The sequence below is a fragment of the Aegilops tauschii genome, chromosome 7 (assembly GCF_002575655.3).
Source record: "Aegilops tauschii subsp. strangulata cultivar AL8/78 chromosome 7, Aet v6.0, whole genome shotgun sequence".
Classification (NCBI taxonomy): Eukaryota; Viridiplantae; Streptophyta; class Magnoliopsida; order Poales; family Poaceae; genus Aegilops; species Aegilops tauschii.
In genome coordinates, this window is record NC_053041.3 from 63,389,088 (window position 1) to 63,396,704 (window position 7,617).

The 7,617-nt window shown below is 59.5% G+C and overlaps 1 pseudogene; it reads right to left on the reverse strand.

The window, feature by feature from the left end:
• Positions 1–2,182: 2,182 nt before the first annotated feature.
• Positions 2,183–7,337, reverse strand: LOC123494838 (uncharacterized; annotated as a pseudogene).
• Positions 7,338–7,617: the final 280 nt, after the last annotated feature.

Sequence of the window (7,617 nt, forward strand, 5' to 3'; positions counted from 1 at the left end):
GCACTGGGAGGTGCTACCTGGAGGGGCGCGACGCTTGGTGAGGAACCCGGCCTCGGGTCCCGTCGTCGACCCTAATCTCCTTTGGTGGCGTTCGCGTGGGCCACATTCGGTGCAGAGGGAGCCGGCCCCGCCGGAGGTGGTGCGTCGTCGTGTCAGGGAGGAGGACGAGCACGTCCATCGCTACATGGCTGCTATGGACGTCAGGTTCTCCAATACCTGGCAGGTTCTTTGGGCAGATGACCGGAGATATGATCCTGTGATGGTTCCTTGTCTTTGGGCGTCCACCGCCCGCGCCCCAGGAACCGCGAGTGGCCTAGATTCTTCTATAGTATTCGATCTTTATTAGCTACCTAGCCAGTGATGTATTCGAGATTATATATTATTTGAGACGATGTATTCGAGATTATATATTATTCGATGTATTCGAGATTATATATTATTCGAGACGATGTATTCGAGATTATATATTATTCGAGACGATGCATATTATGTACTATATGATTCAGTTTTTCCTTATTGATTGCATCCATGCATTGTAATTTGAATACTAAATTGTTTTATATTTCTTCTGTATTAGTTAAATAAAAGCTATGGCGGACAATACCGGCAAAGAGGGAGAAGAGGCCATGTTCGAGATCATACGCAGCCCTAGCAGGCCAGATGATCTGAATGAAGCAAATGACGGCTCCCAATATCTGAACAATACCGGGGAGGGTGATGATAAGATATTCGATCTCGACGACCGAGCTGATGAAGTCATGAACTATGATTATGATTATGATGACGCAGACAATGATTATGATGATGAATACAATGTTGATCTTGAAATAACAAAGACTACCGACGAGGTATATTTATATAAGCAGGCATCTAGTGATCATCACATGTTTTTTTATTTGAAGATATATTAACGAATCGATCTTTCTTCTTTCAGCCCTCCAGATCGAGCAAATCTGCTTCTACAGACAGCAGGACAAAGCGCGGCCCGAGCAAAAAGTTGAAGGAGGGTGTAAAGTACAACATCGATTCCATCAAAGCTAGTGGCGAACCCCTCACGCCTAAGAACATTGCGAGCAAGTTCGTTCGTCAGTGCGGAGTTATTGTGAAGGACCAACTCCCGATCTCCATTCCAGAATGGAAAGTGCCAAAAACTAAACGCCCAGATGTTACTTGGGTCGACGACATAGCAAAACAAAAGCTTTGGAAATCTCTGATGGAACATTTCACCCTACCAGATTATTTCACTGATGCAGATGTGCAGAAAGTCAAGGACGCTGCTCTTAAGAAGATGGCAATTGCATTCAACACCCACAAGAAAACTGTATGGGCCAACTACCTCGCTGCAGAAAGGAAGACTCCAGAATTCAAGGGAACACTGGAGAAGCAAAGAGAACACTGGCCCGCTTTCGTGAAATTCAAGGAATCAAAATTATCTAAGGAACGGTCGAAAAAAACAAGGCCAATGCCGCAAAAAAGACGCAGTTCCATAGGCTGGGTCCAGGTGGCTACGCGGTGGCAATGCCTAAGTGGGATAAGTCTGAGCAAGAGATGGAGGATGCAGGGGTCACTCCGGTTACTAGGAGCTGGCCCCCCAGGTGCAGAACTTGGTTCTATGCGCAGGGGGGGCGTTGGACCCGAAGACAGGCCTGGTTTTGAAGAAGGCAAGTCTAAACGGAGCAGAACAAAAGTTACTTGACGCAATAGAAGATGCTCGAAAGGGGGTGTTCACGCCCAACAGAGAGAACGACGAGCTTACGCGCGCCCTGGGAAATCCTGAACACCCGGGAAGAACACAAGGCAAGGGTGTTATTCCCTGGTATGAGGGCTTTTCGGAATAGAACGACGACTACAGGACACGTGCAAGAAAGAAGATGGAGGAGGAGAAGAAGAGGAAGCTGGAGGAGGAGCAGAGGAAGCAGGACGCGGAACGCCTTCAAGGCCTAGAAGCAAGGCACGCGGACTTGGCACTCAAATTCCAGCAGCAGCAGCAGATCGACTCACTTAGCCAGGAAAGGGGGTCTCAGCAGCGGCAGCAGCAAGCGGATGATCATCCAGCATTGGATAGCACCGTCCCATCCATGCCGAGAAGCAGCGTTGGTTCCGCCCCGGGCGACGCTGGTAGGACTAGGGTTCCTACTAGGCCTCCGGCGTAGATTGTATGGACAATGGGGAGGAGGACGAGGGCTGGAGCGGGCGCGCCGGCGATGAGGCGCCGTCGCGGCTAGGGTTAGGTGCGGCGGCTAGGGTTCCGGCTCCTTGAGGAGCCGGGCAACAGAAGATTATAATATCTTTATTGCTTGCCTCAAACGGTGTCTTACAACTAGTATTTATAACTTTAGCCTAAGATAACTTGCCTAAGATAACTTGTGGGTCAAGCCCCTAATACTAATGCCCGGTGGGCCTCTTTCTGGTATAGACCAAACCGGTCATAACATCTCTCCCCGCCTGCGCAAATAGCTCGTCCTCGAGCTGAAAGTCTGGATAGTGTTGGCGGAATTCGTCACGCTGCTCCCAAGTAGCCTCCTCCTCCGGAAGGTCTGCCCACTAAACGAGGACGAACCAGACGCCACGACGGAGCTGCGCCTGCAACACCTTTGCCGGCTCGGGAAGAATGCGACCATCGGCGAGTGGAGGAAGCGCCGGAGGAGCCGCCGGTGGCTCGCCACGGAAAGGCTTGAGCAGCCCAACATGGAAGACGTCGTGGATGCGAGCGCGGGCTGGAAGCTGAAGACGATATGCCACCTTACCAATGCGCTCCAAGATAGGGAAGGGCCTGGCGTAGCGAGGGCCGAGCTTGCGCTTCTTGCGCGGGTCGAGTGACTGCGTAGAGCGGTGGAGGAGACGCAGCCACACCCAATCACCCACCGCGAACTCCGCCTCGCGATGATGATCGTCGTAGTAGTGCTTGGCCAGCTGCTGTGCCTGAAGGAGACGCTGACGAACCTCAGCAAGCATCTCATCACGAGTGCGGATAAGGTCACCCGCAACCTCCGTCCGAGCCGTCTCCGGGTCCACGGAAAGTATAGGCGGGGGTTGTCGACCATAGACCACCTCAAACGGCGTCGCGCGCAGGGCGGAGTGATAAGAGGTATTGTAGAAGTACTCTGCCCAAGAGAGCCAATCCACCCAAGCGCGAGGCCGATCACCTGTCACGCAACGCAAATACATGGCAATGACCTTGTTAACCACCTCGGACTGACCATCTGTGTGAGGATGGAACGCCGTACTCAGGCGGAGTTGGACACCCGCCATCCTGAAGAGATCGCGCCAGACATGGCCCGTGAACACTGGGTCCCGAGCACTGATGATCGAAGCAGGGAACCCGTGGAGACGGACGATGTCGTCGAAGAAGGCCCGGGCCACTGATGCCGCCGTGTACGGATGGCCGAGCGCGATGAAGTGGGCATACTTGGAGAAGCGGTCGACCACCGTGAGAATGACCGACTTGCCGCCCACCTTGGGAAGGCCCTCGATGAAGTCCATGGAGATATCCGCCCAAACCTGAGACGGCACCTCCAAAGGCTGAAGTAAGCCAGCCTCAGGGTCTCCGTCTTATTGCGCTGGCATGTCTGACAAGACCGAACCTAGTCGCGGACCAGGGCGCGATCGCCAAGGATGTAGAAGTCGGCGCGAAGACGATGGAGGGTTTTCTGCACACCCTCATGACCCGCCGAGTGGGCGAGCTGTAACACCTGGTGACGGAGATCATCATGCGCCGGAACAAAGATCCGGCGCCCATGGAGAAGCAGTCCGTCAGAGAAGCGCCAAGGCTCCTCCAGGTCGCCGGCCGTGAGCTGCTGCTGAAGAAGGACGGCGTCGTCGGCCGTCGCAGTGGCGCGGTGAATGTCGGCGAAGAGACCAAACGTCGGCCCGAAGCGGATGCACAGGGCCGCCCCGGCGGACTCGTCGGTGGAGGAAGCAAGGTCGGAGTCGCGACGGGACAGCGCGTCGGCCACGATGTTAAGACGGCCCGGCCGATACTCGACGGAGAAGTCAAAGTCGAAGAGCTTGCTGATCCACTGGTGTTGCGGCACGGTCGACAACCATTGGTCCAGCAAGAACTTCAGGCTGTAGTGGTCCGTGCGAATGTGGAAGGACCGTCCCCACAAGTACGGCCGCCAATGACGAACGGCCTGTACAAGGCCAATGACGAAGGGCCTGTACAAGGCCAATGAGCTCCCGCTCGTATGCTGCCAGCTTAAGATGGCGTGGAGCGAAAGGCCGGCTGAAGAAAGCGAGGGGCCCATCGCCCTGATGAAGCACGGCGCCGAACCCGGCGCCCGAGGCGTCATAGTCCACCACGAACGGGCGGTCGAAGTCGGGCATCTGGAGGACGGGGCCCGTCGTGAGGGCCCCCTTGAGGGCCTCGAACGCTGTTGTCCCCTCGTCGTCCCAGGCGAAAGCATCGCGGCGAAGCAACCGCGTGAGGGGCGCCGCGATGAGCCCGAACTCCCGGATAAATTTCCGGTAGTAGCCGGCGAGGCCGAGGAACCCACGGAGAGCCCGCGGCGAGTGAGGAGTCGGCCATGCAGAGACGGCCGCCACCTTGTCGGCGTCCATAGCCACCCCGTCGGCCGAGATGACACGGCCGAGGTAGGCGACGGTAGGTGTCCCGAACGAGCACTTCGAGCGCTTAAGGTGGAGGTGGTGCACCCGAAGCTCGTTGAAGACGATGGTGACGTGCTGGAGGTGCTCGGCCCAGGTGGCGCTGTAGATAAGAATGTCATCAAAGAAAACAAGCACAAACCGCCGTAAGTAGGGTCGAAGGACGTTGTTCATCAGGGCCTGGAAAGTCGCCGGGGCGTTGGCGAGGCCGAAGGGCATCACCAAGAGCTCGAAGTGGCCATGGTGGGTGCGAAACGCCGTCTTGGCGATGTCATCTGGATGCATGCGCACCTGATGATAGCCCGACCGGAGATCGAGCTTGGTGAAGAAGCGCGCCCCATGGAGCTCATCCAAGAGCTCGTCGACCACCGGTATAGGGAACTTGTCCTTGAGCGTGAGCGCGTTGAGGGCGCGATAGTCGATGCAGAAACGCCACGTGCCGTCCGACTTACGGACGAGAAGCACCGGCGCGGAGAAGGGCGACGTGGAGATCCGGATGATGCCTGCCGCAAGCATAAGGGCACACTGTCGCTCCAACTTATCCTTCTGCAGCTGTGGGTAGCGGTAGGGCCGAACCGCCACGGGGGTGGAGCCCGGTACAAGGTGAATATGATGGTCGTACACCTGGGCGGGTGGAAGACCCCGTGGCTCATCGAAGATGTCGCTGTGCTGCTGCAGAAGGGGATCCAGCAGGGGGTGCTCGGCCTCCTGGGACGCGGCGGCCAGCTGGAGGTGTGGCACGGCTGGCGCGGCGCCCCCAAGGCGGTCCCACCGGATGCGGCGGCCCAGCCGCCAGAACGTCATCAAGAGTGCGTCGAAGTCCCACAGGATGGGCCCGAGGGTCCGGAGAAAATCCACCCCGAGGATGAAGTCGAAGCAGCCGAGGTCGATGCCTGCACATGTAATGGAGAAGTGCTCGCCACCGATGGAGATGGGAACGTCGCGGGCGAGCGCATGGCACCGGAGGCGATCGCCGTTTGCCACCGTGATCCGCAGGCGCTCCCCGTCCGTGGTCGGCAGTGCTAGCCGACGCATAGTCGCCGCGGGCAGGAAGTTATGGGTGGAGCCAGTATCCAGCAGGGCCACCAGCCGCTCGCCATGGACCGTCACCGGTAACAACATGGTCTGCTCGCCACGGATGCCGGCAAGAGCGTGGAGGGAGACGACGCACGCCGTCGCCGTGGAATCCGCGGGCGTGTCTACGGCCGCCGCGGGTGGTGGCTCGTCGGTCGAGTCGTCCGCCTCGGTGTAGTCGACCGTCTCCAAGTAAAATAGGCGGGGGCAGACATGGGTCGGCGTGTAGGGCTCATCACAGTTGAAGCAGAGGCCTTGACGGCGACGCTCCTCCTGCTCGGCCGGTGACAACCGACGGAAGGTCCGGGTGGTGGCCGGAGGTGCGGTCGTCGTGGCTGGAGGAAGCCGGCCCGGTGATGGTGGAGTCGGCGCTGGTCGACTGGGATGGCGGCCGCCCCGGCCGGCCGGTTGCTGCAGCGCCTGAGCCCGCTGTTCGAAGGCCCGGGCGTAGTACATGGCCGTCTGGAGGTCGGGGGGATCCCGGAGCTCGACGTCCACGCGAATATGGTCCGGTAATCCACCCACAAATAACTCGGCGCGCTGAGTCGCGGAGACGCCCGGCGCATGGCATGCCAGGGCCTGGAAGCGGTCGGCGTAGTCCTGCACCGTGGATGTGAAAGGCAAGCGGCCGAGGGCCGCCAGTCGGCTCCCGCGGATAGGAGGCCCGAACCGGAGGAGACAAAGCTCCCGGAAGCGCTCCCATGGTGGCATGCCGCCCTCGTCCTGCTCGAGGGCGTAGTACCAAGTCTGCGCCGCGCCTCGGAGATGATAGGACGCGAGCCAGGTACGATCCGAAGCGAGCGTCCGCTGCCCTCGAAAGAACCGCTCGCACTGGTTGAGCCAGTTAAGGGGGTCCTCCATGCCGTCGTAAGTGGCGAAGTCCAGTTTGGCGAAGCGAGGGGGTGTCGGGCCACCGTGCCCGGGAGCTGCAGTCAACGGTAGTGCGTGTGCCGGGTCGGGGATCTCTGGGGCGTAGTTCGCCGAGCTGGAGGGACGGTCAAATCGGAGGGAGGGCATCGGGTGTTCCGGCGCCGTAGTATACACCGGGTCCGGAGACGAGCCGGCCGCCCACGCGGGAATCGGCGATGGCGAGGGCGGAAATTGCACCTGGTGAAGGGGCCGGCTAGTAGGTCGGGACGCGGGTGGTGGTGCTGTCGATGGCAGCGGCGCCTGGTGGTGCTGCTGCACCGTCGCCTGCGTCGTGGGGGCCGGCGGTGGCGCTGGGAGGAACTACTGAGGCGGGCCCCCAGCGATGCGGTGGCGGTCGGCCACGCTGGCCAAGGCGTTCCTGCGGCCGGGTAGTGCGGCAGCAGGAGCGGTGGCGGAGGCGCCCCTCCGTAGGGCGCCTGGAAGGCCGGGGTGGGCCACTGTAGCAGCGGCGGCCCATAGGCGGTGGTGGCGGCGCTCGGCGGCAGGGGCTGGTTCCCGGCGAGGTAGAGGGTGATGCCCCGGACGGCTTGGACGAGCTCTCGCAGGGTGCCCGACACCTCCTCGGGCGTAAGGAGCGGGGGCGGATCCGCCGTGGTGGTGGTTGTTGCTGGCGCAGTGGTGGTGATGGTCCCGGACATGATCGCCGTCATCGGCGAGGAGGTGGCCGGCGGCAGCGGTGGTGGGGCGGAGGTGGATGGCAGCGGCGGCGGTGATGGAGAAAGCGACATGATCGGCCTTGTGTCTCTGGATACCAAATTGGTAGGACTAGGGTTCCTACCGGGACTCCGGCGTAGATTGTATGGACAAGGGGGAGGAGGACGAGGGCTGGAGCGGGCGCGCCGGCGATGAGGCGCCGTCGCGGCTAGGGTTAGGTGCGGCGGCTAGGGTTCCGGCTCCTTGAGGTGCCGGGCAACAGAAGATTATAATATCTTTATTGCTTGCCTCAAACGGTGTCTTACAACTAGTATTTATAACTTTAGCCTAAGATAACTTGCCTAATATAACTTG